The sequence below is a fragment of the Ixodes scapularis genome, unplaced genomic scaffold (assembly GCF_016920785.2).
Source record: "Ixodes scapularis isolate PalLabHiFi unplaced genomic scaffold, ASM1692078v2 PGA_scaffold3__209_contigs__length_174095766, whole genome shotgun sequence".
NCBI classification, from domain to species: Eukaryota; Metazoa; Arthropoda; class Arachnida; order Ixodida; family Ixodidae; genus Ixodes; species Ixodes scapularis.
Window position 1 is genome coordinate 160066674 of NW_024609868.1, and position 21938 is coordinate 160088611.

The following is a 21938-nucleotide window of genomic DNA, read 5'->3' on the forward strand; positions in this document are numbered from 1 at the left end:
GCCTGACAAAAGAGATGACGGGAGGTGGCCAAGGGGTCAATTTTCGAGAGACGGGCGGCCAAAGAGGGTCGAGGGCGAAAACCGGAAGGAACCAGCGCGAACGAAAGGAGAGGCCGGCGACGGCGCCGATGGCAGGGTGGATCACGAGAAAAAGAAGTTATTTGAGGCTCGCCGGCCCCTAACATGCTATAACTGCCAAAAGCCCGGTCATGTCGCGGCCGGATGCAGAGAGCCCAAGGTGGTCTTCGCCTACGTAAATGATGGCGAAGAGAACCTCCGGTTACTAGAGCCATATTTGCGCGACCTAACGGTGAACGGCAACCAGTGCCGAGTGCTTCGCGATTCGGCCGCCACTATGGATGTGATTCACCCCTCTTACGTAGACTCTACGAAGTACACGGGAGAGTGCGCGTGGATTAAACAGGTGGTCGAAGAGCATAGCGTGTGCCTGCTGGTCGCCAGGGTGCGCATCGAGGGTCCTTTCGGCGCCCTTGAGACGGAGGTGGCCGTGTCGGCCAATATCCCGTTGGGGTATCCGTACCTGTTTTCCAACAGGTCGGAAGAGCTGCTGCGGGAGAGAGGCCAAACGTTTTGTGAAGGCACCGTCCTGGCCTTAATTAGGGCCAGGACGGTGCCCTAGTTAAGGCCAGGACGTACTCTAGTTTTACTGCCCGAGACTTCGCAGCAAAACTACAGTACGGAAATGAGGCAGACGTTCCCACCGGGAGAGCCCCACTTTCGAACGCCTCGCGTTCGGCTGTCAGGGGTGACGTTGGCGCTGCCGATCCAGAGAGGCGAAAGAACAAGAAACACCGGTAGAGAAAACCTCGGAAGGGAAGGCTCAAGAATGTCTTGACATGGAGGGTTCCGAAGGCCTCTGTGTTACCCCCGAGTCGGGTGAATTGCAGAAACTGCTGGGTGTCGATCGCGATTCTCTGATCGCACAACAGGAAGCAGACCCCACTATTAAGGGTCTGAGGTCGAGAACGGAAGAAGGAGTCTCCCGACGGAATGTAGCTTTCCAAAAAAGGAAAGGGGTGTGGTATCGGAAGTATACCCTACTGAAAAAAAAAACATTTGGCGCCTTTATGAAAATAAACGGGTCCATACCCGTAGCAGTTTAATCATACCGGTCACGAGTTTGTCAAAGGGGTCGCCCGTATGGCTCAAAGGGGTCCCCCGTATGAGCCATAACGGTTACCTATTTGGACAAACAGGTCACTCCTTTGGGCAAAGTTGTCGCACGTTTGCTCAAACCGGTGACCATGTTGCAAACTGTACCGGTTTAATCAAACGGCTCTCCGGAGCCCGTTTGATATTGAACGTGCAGATCGGCGGCGTGGGCACGCCCAGTCTTTCAGCCGTGGCTGATAAGCATCGAGATCCGGACGGGTGCGCCTGGCAGCCGTTTTTTTCTTTTTCTGCTTCTTGTTAGTTCCAGCTCGAACTTCGCTCGTCCACCTGCTTCGATCTGTCGCCTACCCTGCGGTCTTATTAGGATGTCTCTCGACCACGTATTGGATGTGCACCAAAGCTATCAGTGTTCGAAAAGTCCTACGCCTATATCGGCAACAAGCGATTCTTCAAAGAAGTCAGGAATTCTTGCGGTTCGTTTGGGTTCGGCAAATGACAGCTTGTGCGCCACATCGTGTTGAAACTTCCAAGGAGCCGTTCCCTCTCGTTTGTGTTTCTGTGATTGTCCTGCTTTGACCGTGTCGACAAATATCACGGATTACATCTTTCAAGTCCGGTATTTTTATGGTAAGTGCACTGCAACCTACTTCTTGGCAACGATTGACCGTTCTTCTACTCGTACTCTTCCAGATTATCTATATAATTATGCAGCGACTATTCTCGCGGCAGCCGGGCGAATAATTTCCTGAAAGTCTACCTTCATAGTCTAGAATTACCTCGGTTCTTGTTTGCTTTGCAATCTTCTCAGTTGTATGAAAGCCCAGAGTGCCTCTCACATTTCACAGATCGCTTGATTGTTTGTACTTGTCTACAGAAGACGTAATAAACTTTGAGGAGAATTGAAAACAATCTTTTGTGTCTGTTTTCCTGTCCATTTGCAAGCACCTACGTGAGCACATTTGTTCTACGTGTTTCTCCCGTGTTATAAATAGGTTTATGAGTTTCGGAACGTCTTAAATAAGTTTAATATAACTAACGTACCAGACGATCCCCATTTAGGGCTAGCGCATAATTTCCCGATTCGAATGTCACGTTCAAACGTGTGGTCACGTGCAAGGTCGAACGGGCACCCGTATCAAACGGGCACCCGTATCAAACGGGCACCTGTATCAAATGGGTACCGCTTCGAGCGGGTACCGTTTCAAATGGCTACCCGTGTCCCATAATCACGTTTGACCAAAACGGGTCGACAAGTTTGCACCCGTTTGATTTCAATGGGTCGACTAGTTTGCCACCCGTTTGAATTTCAAATGGTATTTTTCAGTATGGTAAAGACCGAAAGGGTATTTAATTTCATCAGCTTCTGGTGCCTGCAAAGTACCGGCGCGATCTCATCCACCAAGCGCATAGCAACTCTTGGTCAGGACACTTAGGAGTGAGAAAAACGAAAGATCGCCTCCTCCAGGAGTTTTACTGGCCTGGGTGCTTCAAAGAGATTGAGGAGGTCGTCCAGTCCTGCGACACGTGTCAACGAATCGGAAAACCACATTACAAGACCAAGGCACCGCTAAAGCTCGTGCGAATAATTACAGAATCCTTTCGCCGTTTGGTGATTGACACGGTTGGCCCCCTCCCCGTTACAAAGTCGGGATACCGCCACATCCTGACGATTCTTTGGCCCGCGACAAAGTTTCCCGAAGCAATCCCGCTAAAAGAGCCCAGCTCTGTGGAAGTGGTGAACGCGTTGCTTTCGGTGTTCGCACGCGTTGGATTTCCCGCCGAAATCTAAAGCGACCAGGGGAGTGTGTTCACCAGCGCTCTGACCACTACGTTTTTGGAGAGATGTGGTATTAGGTTGATTCATAGCTCCGTCTACCACCCGCAATCCAACAGGGTAGAAAAATGGCATTCGGTGATAAAACGGGTGCTGCGAGCATTGTGTTATGAGCACAAGACTGACTGGGAGGCATGCCTCCCAGCAGGGATGGGCAAAATACATGCAAATATGTATCGAAATACAAATACAAAATACTTCGTCAAAAATGTATTTAATTACAAATCTAATTACATTTCCAAAAAAGCGTTTAAATACAAGATACAAATACAACCAAATGTATTTGGTCTCCTCCAAATACTTTTCCAAATACATTCCTCAAAATTTGCGTCAGCGACTTCAGGGCACCTGCAACGGGATTCTGGTTATCTCATTTTAATTTTGCATCGCACACTCGGGAGTTAGTGTGTGAGGCTCTAGTAACGTAATAGAAATATAATAAAAAAAAAATGTAATCAGCTTGGACGTAATAGGTGAAAAAAGTACAGAGCTTCATGCAGCTTTGTTTGTTGATTACATTTTGGTATAGACCAACAAAGAACCGAGACGACCAAGACGCGCAGCACTAGCCAGAGACTTTTTATTGTTGCGACTCGCACCAGTTACGAAAATCTGGACGACCAGCGCATTTAGAATGTTACAGGCAAAAATATAGATGGAAATCAGGCTGGAAAGCATCACAAGTTGTCACAGGCACTAATTTAGCCAGTCTGCCTGTGAACGTCGATTTCGTCACTATTCTTGCCCCGGACTAGCACCGCAATCACAAAGTCACTAAACGCTTGTGCTTGATTGAGAGACACTGCATTCGGTGCAGAACGTAGTTTTTTTCCTGCTCTGGACACGTCTTAGGATGAGCAAATGAGTCGTGACAATAAATTTGAGGGATGTATTTTCGCCCACAAAATTGTATTTAATTACAATTGTAATTGAAATACCCACGTTTTAGTATTTAAATACACACGTCAAATACATTACCCAATTTGTAATTAAATACAAATGCAAAATACACAAAGTATTTGAAATACGTATTTCAAATACTTGTATTTGAAATACTGCCCATCCCTGCCTCCCAGCCACGATGTTTGCTTTGAGATCAGTGCCACACGAGGCAACTGGTTTTAGCCCCGCTATGCCAGCATACGGCCATCTTTAAGATCTCCGCTCCAAATGCTAAGAGAGTCATGGGAGGGTTACGGGGAAGACCCCACTGTAATCGAGTAGGTGCTCGAGCTTCTTGATCGCCTGAACCGCAGTCGAAGTATTGCCGAAAGTAATATGAAGGACGCTCAGGTAAAGTCAAAGCGGTATTACGACCAAACCGCTAAGCCGCGAACCTTTTTCGTCGGTGACAGGGTGATGCTCTTGAGGCTATCGACAAAGAATAAGCTCGAGGTGCAATGGGAGGGACCCGTGGAAGTGTTGCATAAACTTTCGGACGTGAACTACGTCGTGAGCACGCCCGGGAAACGAAAAATCCAGAGGGTGTATCACAGCAATCTAATGAAGCCGTACCGGCAACGTGAGACTGTGATGAGTTTGACGGTAAACTACCCCGAGGAGGTCAGTCTTGAGTTTCCCGAAATTAGTGAAACCCCGATCGCGTGCTCGGTCGAACAGGTACTCGAGAAGGCTGTTGTATCGCCTGATTTGGAACCAAGGCAACTAGGTTATCTGAAGGCACTCCTTGGGGAGTTTATAGATCAGTTCCAGAGTAAGCCAGGAATAACCGATCTTGCAGTTCACGACATCGAGCTTACCACCGACCAGCCCGTGCGGTCAAATCCTTATCGAGTCTCACCTAGACAGAGGCAAATCATGGAGCGGGAGGTGAAGCGCATGCTTGATCTGGGGGTGATTGAAGCAGGAGAGAGCGACTACACTTCTCCTTTGATACTTCTGGAGGTACCGGGAAAAGAACTTCGCCCGTGCGTTGACTACCGGCGCCCCTACCTTATCACCAAAGATCAGACGTATCCCATCCCCAATATTGAAGAACGGGTGGAGATGGTGATCGCTGCCAAGTATATCTCCACGTTGGACCTTGTTCGAGGCTACTGGCAGGTCCCCCTTTCGAAGAGAGCGAGCCGGTATGCCGCTTTCATATCCCCCTTTGGAACGTTCCGGCCTCGTGTCCTCAGTTTCGGCCTCAAAAATGCACCGTTTTGTTTTTCAAGCTTAATGGATCAGGTGCTCCGAGGTCTAGAGGAGTTTGCCGTTCCGTACTTGGACGACATCGCCGTGTTTTCCGAGTCCTGGGACGAACATCTTGCACATCTTCGGGTTGCTTTCGAAAGACTCCGAGACGCAGGCCTTACCGTAAAGGCGGAAAAGTGTCAATTGGGAAGGGGAGAAGTAACGTATTTGGGACACGTGGTGGGTCGCGGTTGCCGCCGACCGTCCGAGGTAAAGCTTGCAGCCAACGAGGAGTTTCCTCAACCCGCTCACAAAAACCGACATTAGGTATTTCCTAGGCATTGCAGGATACTACCAACACTACATCCCAAATTATTCGGATGTTGCTAGCCCACTCACTGACGCCGTCCGAAAGACAGAGCCTCAAGAGGTTCGTTGGAATGATCGAAAAGAGCAGGCTTTTCGCGCTCTGCAGAAGGCTCTAATGAGCAAACCAGTCCTGAGGGCGCCAGATTATGAGCTCACGTTTATCATTCAGTGCGACGCCAGCAACCGCGGTCTTGGGGTCGTGCTAAGCCAGACCAACGACTTAGGCGAGGAGCATACCATCTTGTACGTCAGTTGAAAGCTGACAAATCGCGAAGAAGCCTACAGCGCTTTGGAAAAAGAGTGCGCTTGCTTGGTGTGGGCCGTGCAAAAGCTTGCGTGCTATGGGGCAGGCTCGAGGTTCATCATCGAGACGGACCATTGTCCCCTCCAATGGTTGCAGAATATGTCGCCCAAAAATGTCCGACTTCTTCGCTGGAGCCTAGCTTCGCAACAGTTTTCTTTTGAGGTCAGGTACAAAAAGGGTAAACTGCACACCAACGCGGATGGCTTGAGCCGACGCTCATAAGTGAGTAGAGACAAGTCTTTACTGAGCGAGCTCATGGATGCCAAAATGTTACTCTATTTTGCTAAACAATTGTACCCAAGCTGGGATACTATTGATTTTGGTTTTGTGCCTTTTGTTGCTTTCTTGCGGGTGCCGAGCCCTGGTAGGGGTTTAGTTTTATTTGTGATCTTGCTAAGAGCGATTTTCATACCTTTTAGATGCGCATTTGCAGTGCGGTCTCGGTTCAATTTTCTCATCCTCTCAAGATTTTTCAAAAGCTGCCCCAAGCGCTTGGAGATGAGCAGAGAGAAGGCGCGGCACTCAAGAAAAGCCGGAGACGGTGATCCACCTCCTCATCGGCACTACTGCGGTCCCTCAAAGGAGTGGCTGCTGACCTCTTCTCTTCGGGACCGACTTCCGGGCGGCGGAGGGACTGTTGCGACGGCCTTCACTGGGGGCTTTAAACTAAAAAAAGAACGTCTTCCTGAAGCCACGAGACCATCTGGAATCGCGGGCCCTCGCAAGGCGAAACACCGGCGTACGTGTGCGTGCCTGTGTGTGTGTGGGTCTGTCGGTGTTGGGTTGCAGCAAGAACGTCGACTCATTACACCAGCCGCTGTAGCGCGGCAAGAACGTAGAGGGATTACATCATCTGCCCCTCGCTGAAAGAACACCGGGAAATCGCATCAGCCGCACCCGCACTTCGGACACCTTGTGAACACGCGAACACCGGAGAAGGCTCCTCTCTTTCAGAGGGCCTTCTCGCCCTCGGAGGGCTATATAACTTGGGCTCAGAGGGCCCGAAGTCGCCGACTGCGGACTGCCGATTGCCGATTAACCAGTCGACCATGCTACTTGTATATTCACTGTATATAAAAGTTCTCCTTTAGTGCTCCCACTCCAGGCCTGTTTCCTCGGGGCCATGCTAGCAGCGAGCCACAGCCCCGACTCTTGGTTCCGCACCTGAGGTCGTCACCGTCCCCAACGCAACAGTACGAAAATCTTTTCCCCCTCCCCCTCCCACTACAAACAACACACGGACACAGCATTTCCACAAGGACGGTTGAAGATCGCCATTTTCAACACGCCGGTCGAATGACGTACAAGCGAACACGTTTTTTTTTTTGTTTCTGTCTCTGTCTCTCTTTCTTTTGAGTATTTTCAATATTCTCGGGTGCCTTTTTTTTTTAGTTCGAATTTGTTTTGTTTTAGCAAGGTGTTGCCATGAACGACGCTCCGGGCGCGGTCTTTCGTGGTTTTTCATCTGGAATGTTATCTGAAGCAGCGACGACGATGGCATGAAGGCGTCTGGATACTGCCCGTGAATGTGATTGTTGAGTGGAATGCGCCGTGCATCAAGTATTTCGTTGCGGATTTTGAGTTCGACATTAGACTGCCCAGAAAGGTTGGTCACCGGGAGACGCAGAGGCGAGGCTCGACTTGTTCTCAGTAACTCAGTTTTAGCAATTGAAGTAACCATTTATTTTGACTGCGAGACTCCGGTATTGAAAGCGCGGCTTCTACGAATTGTTAAGTTTCATTTAAGATAAAAAAGTGTTAGTATATGGAGGTGTTCGGTTTGGATAATTGCTAATCGTTTGCACGAAGGCAAATTACTTGAATGGGACTTGTCAAATGTCAAGACGTCATTTTTGACGACGTAGTTAGGTGAAGTCGAGTCAACGCATTCGTTAACTTGCATTTACACAACGCGCGACCCCGCAGGGGGCACCTGTGAAAGCAGGTGTTTGGAGAGTGGCCTCTCCACGTACTCCAAGCCCCGCAGGGGGCGCCTGCACCTTCTGTGCTAGGTACTTGGTGAGTAGCGTCACCACGGACCCCAGCCACGTGGGCCACCATACACGCACGCAGGGGCACCTACTTTAGAGAAGGTGCTTGATGAGTGGCGTCACTACGAACCCCGAGCCATCTGGGTTCGCCCACCCACGTCTGGCTGTGCGTGGCTTAACCCGTGTCCGGGGAAAAGGGGACCCTGGCGTCGTTCATGGCAACACCTTGCTAAAACAAAACAAATTCGAACTAAAAAAAAAAGGCACCCGGGGTATGTTTGGACCCTTCGGGGCAACCCCGGCGAGGCAATACACCACTTCGGCCCCTGCTTCTCGTAGACGGGTGTCCTGGCTTGGCCCGACCAGGATGATTCAGCCAGCCGCCTCTTCTACCGTATTCTTCCTTCTTTTACTTTTCCTCCCACGTCTTTCTCTTTTCTTCTACACTCTCTTCTTTCCTTTTTCACCTTCTTAGGCAGCAAGGGCCAACCTTGAGTGGAAACAGGTCTTGTCCCTGCAACCACACTAGGGTATAGTGCCCGGGCAGGACTGGTAGAGTAATTGTGTTAGCCAAGCCCATGTTGCTATGGCACATTACCTACCCCCTCGTTGGGCTCCGTGGTGGGCGGTGCACTCGGGCACTGAATCTTTCTCCCATCTTTATCGGCTCTCAAGTTAAACCTCCCTCTGATCGGGCCCTGAAAAATGTCCGCACCGAAGTCCCTAGAAAAGACACGACCCCATCTCCTCCTGCGTTCCCAAATATTTGGTTATGCACTCCGAAGATGACACCCACTCTCCAAGATATCCCCCTTTCTTGTTGCGAAAGTGCTAGAAAGTGCGGTCGGTAAGAACTTTCAACCCAAAAAGATGCCCTCAGGTGACCTCATTGTGGAAATTGAATCCAGACAGAACAGTACAGCACTCCTGGCGTTGAACTCCGTGTCTGTTCACAAAGTGACCCTTTCACCCCATCGTACACTCAATACGATTCAGGGCGTTATTTCTGAGGATGACCTGATCGAAAGTTTCGACACTGAAATACTTGAAGGGCTCTCTGACCAAGGAGTTGTAGCTGCAAGGCGCAACTCCCTGCGTCGGGATGGTCAGGAGCGGAAAACGAAACACATAGTTCGAACTTTTGATTCCACCACACTCCCCGATGCTGTTAGGGCTGGCTATCTTCACTGCAGGGTTAGGCCCTATGTGCCTAATCCTCGAAGGTGTTTCAAATGCCAAAGGTTTGGCCTTGGCTCCCAGCATTCCCATGGAAAATCCACGTGTGCGAAATGTGCCAAATCTGACGACCCCGGGAGTCCTGTACCAACGACCCACACTGTGTAATTTACGGTGATCGCCACCCTGCATACTCTCGATCCTGCAGAACGTGGAAAAAAGAAAAGGAAGTACTTAATCTTAAAGTGAAAGAAAATGTCTCGTATCCAGAGGCACGCCGTCGCTTCGCATTCTTGCGCAAGGGCAGCTATTCCCAGGTGGTGCAGCGGGGACCTGCACCACTGATGGTAGCAGTGGCGACCCAAACGTCCTTTCTAAAACTATGGGAAGCCACGGCAGTCGCCCACGCCCCAGCTGAAGATTCAGCTTCCGGGGCATCTAATCTCGGCTGGGCGGTCTACGGACCCTCCAAGCCAGAGTGCGAACCCTCGAGCTCCAACAAGGCAACAGCCTGGGTCTTCTCAGGCTGTTTCCGAAACCCGGGAGGGGCCGGTGGCTGCCGCAACTGTCCCTCCTCCGCGATCTCCTTCCAGGGAGAAGGGTCGACGCTCTCGCCCACACTCCCTGGAGAGAGCATCATCGATGGAGCGGCATGGCTCTCGTGCCGCACCTGCAGCGCCTAAGGGAAAGGAACGGGTGGACTTGGGCGACGCTTCGCCCAGCACCTCCTCTGCCCCTTTGGCTGGGTCTGGCCGCGGACGGCGCATGGCGGCCCGTTCACCAAACCTAAAGAAACCTGCAGGAAAAGCCTCGCCTCAGGAAACTGAGCCATGGATGAGTGTGAAGGCTCCACTCCCGCGTCTGACCAAGACGAGATGGAGTGGCAGACTACTAAGAGTAAAAACAAAAGAACAAAACCGGTAATCCCACCAACGTGATGTTGTACATTCTTTATTGCCCTGCGCGGCAGAGTTGACGTTTTTACTTTTACTTGTACCTTACTACTTTTACTATTTACTAATTTTTAACTTAGTTTTAGAATAATGGCTAAATTTACTTTTATGCAGTGGAATTGCCGCGGCCTTTTACGGAATATTGACGATGTTAACTGTTTTATGGACAACTTCCGTCCTATAGCTCTCTTTTTACAAGAGACGCACCTTAATGATCATCATGTGTCGATTTTACGTCGTCACCAAGTTTTTAGAAAAGATCGTTCCACATCAAACTGATCTGGTGGAGTAGCAGTAATCGTCCAAAATGGAGGTGCTTGTTCTCAGATTCCTCTTTCTACACCCCTTGAGGCTGTAGCTGTACGTCACCTCTTGGACCGCTTCATCACCATTGTTTCCATCTATATTCCACCAAATGTTCCACTGCATATTCATAATCTCCATGATTTAGTTACTCAGCTCCCTCACCCCTTTTTACTTTTAGGAGATTTTAATGCCCACCACCCCTCGTGGGGTGGCACACGCCAGGACTCGCGTGGTGGGGTCATTGAACGGTTTTTATTGTCATCAAATCTGTCTTTTGAACAGCAGAAAGCCTACCTTTTTTAGCGCAGCTCACAACTCATTTACATCCATTGATCTTTCCGTTTCATCTCCATCCTTGGTGTCTTGTATCACATGAAGCATTTTAAATAATCCTTTTGGAAGCGACCACTTTCCGGTTGTTTTGGAGAGCCTGAAATCTATTCCCAGTCTCATGAAGCGGACTCCGCGTTGTAAGCTAGAAATAGCAGACTGGGCTCTTTTAGCCGAAAATCCAAGCTTGTTCCCTCTATGTTCTCTTCATTAACTCATGACAATGCCACAGCCTACATCACAGAGCTTATAATTGGTGCTGCCCTTTCCTCCATCCCTCAAACTTCTTCGAACATCCCCAAGAAATGTAAGCCATGGTGGAATTAGGATTGTTCCACCTCAAAGGCTTGGGGTGTCTTTCGTAGATACCCGACATCGGTGAACTTGATGGAATTCAAGAGCCGCAGAGCTTGTGCCCGCTGGACGCGGAAGCAGGCTAAAGGAAAATCTTGGAGAGGTTACTTGTCCTCCATCAGCGGCTATGTTCCAGCAAAGGAAGTGTGGGACCGACTTCACAAGGTCGAGGGAAAATACCGTTGTTTTATGATCCCGCTTTTCCTTCTTTTGAAGCCTAATTGTTAGACCAGGCTAATGTGTTGGGCACTCACTTCGCTGCTGTTTCAAGCTCCGCACATCACCCTCCAGCATTCCTGAAGCGTAAGGCAAGCATGGAAAAGACGAGGCTCTGCTTCACAGGGGGAGCGTCTGCAGCTTGCAATCAGCCATTTACAATGGTTGAGCTCGAAGTGGCTCTCAACTCCAGCAAGAATTCTGCCCCCAGTCCCGATGGAATTCACAACGACATGATCCGACACTTATCTAGAGAGTCACTCAGTGCTCTTCTCACATACTTCAGTGGCCTGTGGTGTGATGCCTACTTCCCTGTTGTATGGAAGCGGGCTGAAGTTATACCGCTGTTGAAACCTGGCAAGGACCCTTCCCCTCCGGCAAGTTACAGACCAATAGCATTCTCAAGTTGTCTGGGGAAAACATTTGAAAGATTAATTACCAGGCGTCTTATTTATTTTCTCGAGCTGCATAATATCTTGGATATCAATCAGTGTGGCTGTCGGCCTGAACGCTCTACAAGAGACCAGTTGGTGCGGCTGGAGACCTTTGTGCGCGAGGCATTCATCAACAAGCAGAATTGTGTATCTGTTTTCTTTGATTTGGACAAGGCCTATGACACCACTAGAAAGTATGGCATATTGCACGACCTTTCTATGTACGAAATACCCGGTAGAATGCTTCAGTGTATAAAGAGCGTTTTGTGCAAACGCACTTTTCGAGTTCGGTTGGGAACAACTTTATCAGACTGGTTCGTTTAAGAGAACGGTGTTCCTCAGGGTGGAGTCCTAAGCGTCACACTCTTTGCAATAAAGAATAACTCTCTTTGTAAACTCATTCCTCCTTCAGTATGTTACTCGCTATATGTCGATGACATTCAGATATCTGTAGCGTCATGTAATATGTCCAGCTGTGAGCGGCAGCTACAACTGGCCATAAATAAAATGTCTACATGGGCTGATGAGAATAGTTCTAGGTTCTGTCCGGAGAAAACTGTTTGTGTTCCTTTTTCTTTAAGGCTGTGGGAGCAAGTCTCCCACCACGGCCAGAGGCCGCTGCCGAATGCCCAAACTGGACAACGGCCGAGGCGCGCAATAGCGCACGTATAGAAAAGCACAAAAGCCTATAAAAGAAGGCACACGCCCACAGAGAGGGAGGACGGACCGTGGCCACGGAGGCGTGCAGTTGGAACGCTCCGGCAATGTTTTACTTTGACCTTGATACTAACAATCCATTCCTGTTACTTTAATAAATGTAGTTTCTCGTTTTGGAAACCCCGGCTCCGTGTTGTTCCTCCCAGATGGGCATGCAGCAAGGCAACCCTACCACATGGCGCCCAACGTGGGGCCCGAACCCACGACCCTGAGATTAAGAGTCTCATGCTCTACCGACTGAGCTAGCCGGGCACAGGACCGCAACTACACAAAGTTCGCAGACGACCTGCGAAAGCGTTTCACCATCAACCTCAAGGAAGCCCGGGAGAACCTTGACGTTGCCAGACTGCAACAATCCGACCAGTACAACCAGGGACGCCGAGACCTGCAGTTTGAGGTGGGAGACTTGGTGCTCAGGCGCACTCACCCCCTGAGTGACGCGGCGAAAGGCAGCCTCACTGGCCAACAGGTGGGATGGTCCATTTCGTGTAGGCAAAAAGCTTTCCCCGCTTACATACACGCTAATTCACCATTTCAGTGGTGAGTCCACTGGACCAACTCATGTCACCGACCTTCAACAATTCCACATCCCGGAAGATGGTTTTTCGCAGGATCAGACCGATGCCGACGACGGCCCGTTCCCGAAACACAGGCGGTACAACCTGCGACGTCGGTGACGGCTGAGAGAAGTTGTAAAGCGGTGGACAAGATTATTCTTTTTTTTTCCTTCTTTTTTTGGGTTTCGAGCGTTGTACCTCGATCGTATATCATCCCACGGGTCTGATCGCCTTTCTGAAGGGGGAGAGGGGGAAATATTGCGCGATTGTGCCCACCCCAGATCCTTTATTCTTTTTTTTATGCCTCATAGAGCCAGGGGTTAACATGAGAGTAACCCATGGCAATTGCTCGCTCTGATTCACGAAGGTGGATCATGGGCGACGTCACTACCAATCCCGGTCATCTGGTCGCCAGGGTCCCAGGACACGTGGCGGTACCAGTCACGGCAGCAACCAGCGAGGCCCACCCCGTGGAACTGCGGCCAGTGCGCAAGAAGGCACCGAAAGCTGCAGCCGCCGGCGATTCCGGAAACGACCACGACAACACTGGCATCGACATGCCAGACGCTTAAGGGGGGGGGGGGGGGAAGTGTGGGAGCAAGTCTCCCACCACGGCCAGAGGCCGCTGCCGAATGCCCAAACTGGACAACGGCCGAGGCGCGCAGTAGCGCACGTATAGAAAAGCACAAAAGCCTATAAAAGAAGGCACACGCCCACAGAGAGGGAGGACGGACCGTGGCCACGGAGGCGTGCAGTTGGAACGCTCCGGCAATGTTTTACTTTGACCTTGATACTAACAATCCATTCCTGTTACTTTAATAAATGTAGTTTCTCGTTTTGGAAACCCCGGCTCCGTGTTGTTCCTCCCAGATGGGCATGCAGCAAGGCAACCCTACCACAAGGCGTGGCCTCTGTTTAGATCCTACACTTCTTTTAACTGGAAACAACATTGCTGTCAAAACGGAGCACAAGTTTCTAGGAGTTACATTCGACCGTAAACTTACCTTGGTTTCGCATCTCAAACAGCTCAAGCAAAAAACTCTGCAGGCATCGAACCTACTCAAAGTTATTTCGCACAAGTCGTGGGGCTCGGATAAAAAATGTCTCCTTCGTCTATATTCTTCTCGTATTCGATCCCACCTTGATTATGGCTCAATTGTCTACGCCTCTGCGGGACCGTCTGCTTTAAAAATGCTCGATCCAGTACATCACCTTGGGTCGCGTTTGACATCTGGTGCTTTTCCCACCTCCCCTGTGGTTAGCTTGTATGTTAACTGTCATGACATGTCACTTGAAAAAAGGCGACAGCTGCTTAGCCTCACCTATGCTTGCAAAATTTAGTCGGACCCCAGCACCCCCCCTTATAGTTGTATTCAAAACTCTAGGTTTTCTCGCATCTTTAACAATGAGCCAACTGTTGTGCGGCCTTTGAGTCTCCGTGTCGAGAGTTTTCGTGCCTCCCCCAATCTGACTCGTGATTTTAACCTCTTCGGTAGTTCATACCATACTGCCCCATGGAGTGTCAAACCCATTTTTTTTTGTGACTGGTGCGTCACAACATTCAGGAAGCAAAGAGCCTCACATTTTGTTTTTGCAGCAGGAATGTTTGCACTGGAGGAAACATACAAAGATTATAATCATTTTTACACTGATGGCTCAAAGTCGTCAATCTTTGTTGGTGCGGCTGTATGCTCTTCTCGTTTTTCCAAAGTCACCCGTCTAAACACTCTTGCTAGTATTTTTAATGCCGAACTATACGGGGTCATGATGGCACTTGACTATAAAGTTCAGAGTAAAACAAAAAAAAAACATAATCTTTGTAGATTCCCAGGGTGTTGTTAGGGCTGTGTATTCTGTTTTATCAACAAAGAATCGGTTTACCCTAACTGTGAGTGTTAAGGTGCAGCAGGGCCTACAGGATGGGCACGATATTAGGTTTTGCTGGATTCCTAGCCACGTGGGCATTGCTGGCAACGAGGCTGCAGATAAAGTGGCCGTCTCTTCGCAAAACCTTCCGGTGTGACATGCACGCATTCCCCACCAAGACCTAAAAATCCCTACAAGACGTGCGGTCTTGCGATCGCGGCAGTCTGAGTGGGATTCAGAGGTTAACAATAAGCTTCGCACCATCAAGCCAGACCTTGGTATTTGGGAAACATCTTTTGACAAACATAGATTCAACGAGGTCCTCTTACGCCGCCTGAGAATCGGCCACACCTACCTCACTCATAGCCACCTACTTACTGGTGGAGAGCCTCCATCCTGTGAGCGCTGCGGTGAACCTCTGTCTGTTCTTCATATTTTATTTCTTTGTCCTCGTTTCGGTAGCAGCACAAATAAATTATTTTTTCCTGATCTTTTCAAATATCGCATTCTATTTCACCCTGGCTTGTTACTTTGTGCGCGACCACTGATTTCATTCAAATGTCTTTTTAATTTTCTTGAAAATACTGGAATTTTAAACAAATTATATAACTATTCCCCCATAGTTTAGTCTCTAATTACCACACGATATACCGGCGACGCTTCCCCCATACGGCATCGACCTTACCGTATAGCTCCGGTCGAAAGGCGCAAGATAGAAACTGAGGTAGCAGAAATGTTGAAACGAAATGTCGTACGTCCTTCCAACAGTTCCTGGTCTTCCCCTGTTGTTTTGGTTAGAAAAAAAGATGGGTCGGCCCGTTTCTGTTTAGATTACCGAAAACTCACCAACGTCACTCGAAAGGACAGCTATCCAATGCCTCGTATTGATGACGCCCTAGACACTCTGCAGGGAGCAAAATATTATTTCTCGTTGGACCTAAGATCTGGATACTGGCAGATTCCTATGTCTGAATCAGACAAACCAAAAATAGCCTTCGTGACACCCGACGGGCTATTTGAGTTTAACGTCATGCCATTTGGCCTCTGTGACGCGCCGGCGACCTTTGAAAGAACAATCGACTCTATCCTACGTGGCTTAAAATGGCGTACTTGTCTTTGTTATCTTGATGATGTTATTTTTTCGTCCACATTTGAAGAACACCTCGTCCGGTTCTCAGAAGTTTTATCTTGTATCACCAATGCGGGCTTACAACTCAATGCAAAGAAATGAAATTTTGCAGCCACTCAAATCAAAGTTCTAGGACATCTTATTTCCCACGAAGGCATAAGACCCGACCCTGAAAAATTTAGAGCTGTCTCTTCGTTTCCCCACCCTGCGAACACAAAGCAGCTTGAAAGCTTTTTGGGTCTATGTTCTTATTTCCGTCGTTTTATTCGTGGCTTTGCACATATTGCTTCTCCATTACATAATCTTCTTTCTCCCCGTGTCCCATATACATGGACTACCGATGGCGAATAATCCTTCAACGCCCTTCGAAACGCGTTGACTTCTGATCCGGTACTGAGCCACTTCGACAATAACGCAGCAACTGAACTTCACACGGAGGCCAGTGGTAACGGGTTGGGTGCTGTACTCCTCCAAAAACATCCCTCCAGCCGTGACTCCCACGTCATCGCTTACGCGAGTCGTACCCCTAACCAGACCTGAAAAACATTACACTGTGACTGAACAAAAGTGCTTGACAATAATATGGGCCATCGGACGATTCAGACCCTATTTGTACGGACGTCCGTTCACGATTGTCACGGACCATCATGCCCTATGTTGGCAATCCTCAATGAAAAACTTATCTGGACGTCTAGCCAGGTGGACCCTCCGCTTACAAGAATATCAGTTCACTATCGTTGACAAAAGTGGAAAGAAACACTTGGATGCCGACGGACTGTCTCGTTGCCCTCTTCCACTGCGTTCCCGCACCGACGACATCGACGACGATTTGCCTAGCGTCAGTCCCCTAACACCAACAAATCTCATCTCTGCCCAAACAGAAGATCCTTGGAGTGCTAAGATAATTCGTACCGTCACTAGCCCAGTTCAAGACACCAAGTTCCTCCAAAAAATACACAACGTCGTCCTCCTCAATGGTCTCCTCTACAAACGCAGTTACCTCCGTGATGGCGCGCGGCACCTACTTGTAATCCCGAAACAGTTACGAGATACCGTCCTCGCAACTTTAAATGACCATCCCACAGCGGGTCACCTGGGCATTTACAAGAGCTACGCCCGTCTCCGTTCCCGTTACCTCTGGCCAGGCATGTATCGGACGACCGAGAAGTACGTGCAATCGTGCGTTCCTTGCCAACACCGCAAACCGTCGCGAGACGCGTCAGATAGACTGTTGTCCTGAGAGTACTATGTCCTGAGAGGCCTTTCGACCGAGTCGGTATCGACCTTTACGGAGCACTACCGAAGAGTTCGGCTGGCCACCGGTGGATCGTGGTAGCCATAGACCACCTTACGAGGTATGTCGAGATGGCTCCTCTCATCTCAGGTACTGCACAAGAAACTGCAGAGTTTTTTCTTACCAACATAGTTTTACGCCATGGTGCGCCACGATATCTCCTCAGCGACCGTGGAACCGCGTTTTTGTCCGCTCTCGTAAAAGATGTTCTTGCTGCTTCTAGGGTTATTCACCAAATCACATCCACGTACCACCCGCAAACAAACGGTCTTACCGAACGGTTCAATCGAACCCTATCGCAAATGATTAGCATCTATATCTCCAACGACCTAAAGAATTGGCACTTCATTCTTCCCTTCCTCAGCTTCGCCTGCAACACTTCTATCCAATCGACAACGGGATTCTCTCCGTTCTTTCTCGTTTACGGTCGGGAAGTGTCCTGCACCATAGACAGCCTTTTTCCGTACACTGACAGCAACTTTCAAAACTCCTTCGTAGCAGAAACAGTTTGCCGAGACGAAGAATGCCGTCCACTTGCTCGCCTTCGCACCAATGACAACCGACAACAACAAAAGCAGCGTTACGACCAAGATCGCACTTCCGTAATATACCATCCAGGTGACTTTGTCTTGGTTTGGACACCCGTACGCATGCCAGGGCTCTCTGAGAAACTTCTCCACAAATATCTTGGACCATATACTGTCCTTCATCAAACATCTCCAGTCAATTACTCCGTGACCCCGCTAACACCGTCAACCGATCGGCGCTGCCGGGCGCTACAAAACGTTCATGTATCCCGGATGAAGCCCTTCGTCCAGCGCTCCGACCATGGCGCAACTTCATCACCAACCTAACGGCCGGCCAGAGGACCTCCATCTTCCTCTACGGGGAGGATATTGGAACTAGGGATGCCGCGAACTTTTATCGAATCGAAGTTTCGATGATCGAATCAAGCGGTTCGAAAGGTTCGAAAGATTTCGATTTTTCGAATTGTATATATCGTAAAATTCGACGGAGGTCGAATTTTCGAACTTGTTAAGCTAAGAAGTTCGACGCTTTTCGAACCGTCAAACTTATTACGCTAAAAATTCGATCTTTTTCGAACTTTCGAACTTATTGCGCTGCAAGGTTCGATGCTTGTCGAACTTTCGAACTTGACTGACCAAAAAATTCGGTAAATTTCGAACTTTCGAACTTATTTATCAAGAAAAAATCGAAAAGTTTCGAACTTTCGAATTCTGAAAAGTCAGAAGTTCGACGAACTTCGAACTTTTAGGGTAAAAGTTCGACGTTCGTCGACCTTCGAAAGACCGGCGGCCGGTTTCATTTGATTTCAAGGAGTGGGGTACATTCGTAATTTTTTTTTCTCGAACGTTTACACGCGGTGCTGCGTTCCTTACGAAAGACAATGTATTTATTTCAATGTTCTGGCATGCTTAGGTTTAAAGAAATAAATCCCCGAAGGGGCGAGGACGGACGACGGGTTTTTGACGATTATCGTTTGTGCCAGATTTGAAGCACGATGCAGCCGGAGCTATTTATGGTACATTTGTTATACTTTTTTAAGAATGATCTATGTATAGCTTAGGCAAGTGCCGTCTTAAGATGTGATTATTGTTATTCAACGTGAGTTTCGAAGAAATGTCCAAACATGTATCTGCATGCAATTATGACCTAAACTTGATATTTATTTTCGTCTAAGTTGTTTGAGGTATCGCATTTAAATTAGCACCACAGACAGTACATATCATTGCCATCTGCAGAATACAAAATAATATATTAATTGTTTTTTCACGTTAAGGAATAAATTAACTCATTGCAGAAGATTTCTAGTAGTGTTCAAGTTCAGCACGGCATTAAAACTTTTTTTTTTTCGCTTCACGTTCCTGGGACGTGTTTCTTTTAGCCTGTACACATTTTGGTAAAAGAAACTTGTTTCGAAGTTCTGAACCTCTGAATATGCACGAATAGAACACTTCCGACGAATTCTCGATAGTTTTTTTTTTCTCCTGCTTTTTATTCCCGCATTTATTCTTTTTTTTTCTTTCTTTTGTTACTATCGGCACAGGTGTTCAGGTCGAAAAGACAGCTTTGAACTTCCGAACCACTAAGCATGTGACGAGCAGTGCCTTCTGACAACGAGTTTCTAACAGTGACCATCTACGCAACCTTTTAAGCAGTGAAGAGCGACAGTAGCTATACATATCCATAAATAATTTCAGATTAAAATAAGCTCGACCACGCCCTCGTTCCCCGTATTGTTTTCTTTAACTGTCCGAAATACCTGCAAAGGGAAGAAAGAGGCTAAAGCCCCCCCCCCCCCCCCCTTCCCCCGCCGCTATCCTCTTTCCCCCCGTTTTTCCTCTTCCGACGCCACTTGTATGGTAGAACGCTCCACGACCTCGAGTTGTGTCGGCTTTTGTGCTTTTTGCGAGGCGATTCCTCCGTCCCAGAAAATAAACCTCCAGGACAATTATAAACTTCACCGGATCGGATTACTACCAGCGTGCAAGGGGTGGCGAGCTAGTTTGCCAGGTCGCTTCAAGGTTTTTCTGAGCCTCAACCTCCTGCTCGCCCCTGGCCGTTTCGAACTGGATGAGTCGCGTAAAACAGTGTGTTCGTGCAATCACTACTGCGTGGTAAAGACCCCCCCCCCCCCCCTTCCACCCCGGGGGGCTGGCGGTCACAATTCTGCACTGGCAAATATTCTAGCACGTCCGGGACACTCGTCGTCTCATTTAATTGCCTTACCAACTTCGCAGAATCTAGATATCACACCCTAACTTTTCTAAACTTGATTTTGTGAAAACAAGCGAGTCGTGAAAACGTTATTTGAAACTGAAACTGTAGAAAAACATGAAAATCGGACTTCAAACTTTGAAAACTTGGATTAGAAAAAAATTCAAAATCTTCGAAGTTTTTTTTTTTGTTTTTTTTTAATGTAGCGTTAAAAGAGAATCGAAACTTTCGAACTTTTCGAACTTAGCCAAAAGAAATTCAAAATCTTCGAATTGTTCGAACTTCATGTCTATAAAAATTCGAAGCGTTCGAAGTTTTCGCATTTTTTACACAGAGAATTTCGAAATCTTCGAATTTATCGAACCTGAAGTAAAAAGATATTCGAAATATCCGAATTCGAAATTTTAGAAGCCGTGAAAGCTTCGAAATTTTCGAATCGAAGCTCCGCTGTGGACAAAAGTTGCGAATTTTTCGAAATCGAACCTCGGTCGGTACGAAAATATCGAAATTTTTCGAAATCGAACCTTAGTTCGCTTTGCAAATATCGAAACCTTTCGAAATCGAACCTAGGGTGGTTCGCGACATCCCTAATTGTAACAGCGCAACTTCATCACCATCAACATCCACACTATCATTACCATCCACAACAGCGCACCGCCTGCCCGGGCGGTGTGTGTCTCATGCTACAGCTCGCGGGGCAGAATTGCTCCAGGGCTCGGCCAGTAAAGTCGGTGTTTTTTTATCTCTACTTTGCCTTTCTTACAATATATATATATATATGGGCGGTTTTATTTGGATTCAGGCAACGAGTGGTAGTCGTTTTTTTTTTTTTTTTTTTTCTTCAAATTTTAATATTTAGTCGCGTATGCTCGAAGAATAACAATCCTTTTTATTTTAATGTCCTGGCATGTTTAGTTTCGGGGAAAAAAAATTCAAAGAAGCGGGAAAGAACGACGAGGTTTTGACGATTGTCGTGAGTGGCGTGTTTGAATTACTCTAAATCTCAATGTAGTCAAAAGAGAGCATCTATATTTTTTAGTGTGATATATGCAAGTGGATAAAGCGACATTATAACTACTGTTTCTGATTCGTCGGTCCACTTTTTGTAAAAATCCCCAAACATGCCTCCGCGAACAACTGTGACCCAAATTGCGGATTTTGTTTTGTGTCGACTGTGTTTAGTATCGCTTTTAAAATAATACCACATATATAACTTTTCATTGCCTTCACAATTAAGCAATGTTTGTGTTTTTATCATGTACGAGTAGTGAGAAATAAATTATGAAACAGAGAGGGTTTTCCCTTTTCGTGAAATTTCAGCATTCTGTATAAAAAAAACATTTTTAATTTTTTTCTTTTTCTCGCGTCACGTTTTCTTCACACCCATATTTTAGCCAGAATGCATTTCGCAAGAGATATTTTCCTCTGTTTTGAGTTTTAAGCCTCTAAATATGCTAAAAAAAGAGCACATGCCTATTGTGGGTTTTGACAATTTTCGTGTGGCGTTTTTGAACCACCCTCAAACTTAAAGTATTTAAAAAAGAGCGTTTATATTTTTTATTGTAGTATATATGCAAGTCGGTAACACGACATTCCAACTGCTATTTATAATTTGTCGATCCAATCTTTGTAAAAATCCCCAAACATGCCTCCGCGAATAACTGTGACCTAAACTGCGGATTTTTTTCTTAGTCGACTATGTTTAGTCTTGTTTCTAAAATAACACCATATGTAGATCCTTTCATTGGCTTCCACATTATGTAAAGTTTGTGTCATAAGCACGTACGACTACTGAGAATTAAATTATGAAACAAAGAAGGTTTTCACTTTTCGTTCAATTTCATCCCGCGGTATAAAAAAAAAAAAAAAAAAAAAAGAGATCCTTTTTTCAGCTTTTTTTTGCCCAGAATACCTTCCGTTAGAAGTATATGCTTGTTTTGAGTTTTAAGCCTCTGAATATGCTAAAAAATGATTCGGCTATGTTATCAACATGAATTTCGCATTAGAAATATAAAATTTCGCATTTAAAAATCTAAGTTTCCAATATGAATTGTATTTTACTCTAATATTTTACAATATTATATTTTGATATGTCTAAC

General features: G+C 47.4%; 1 non-coding gene across 1 annotated transcript; it reads right to left on the reverse strand.

Moving 5' to 3' along the window:
* Window positions 1–12433: 12433 nt before the first annotated feature.
* Window positions 12434–12506, reverse strand: Trnak-cuu. The gene has a single exon. It is a non-coding gene; the product is annotated as a tRNA-Lys (tRNA).
* Between the last annotated feature and the right edge of the window lie 9432 nt (window positions 12507–21938).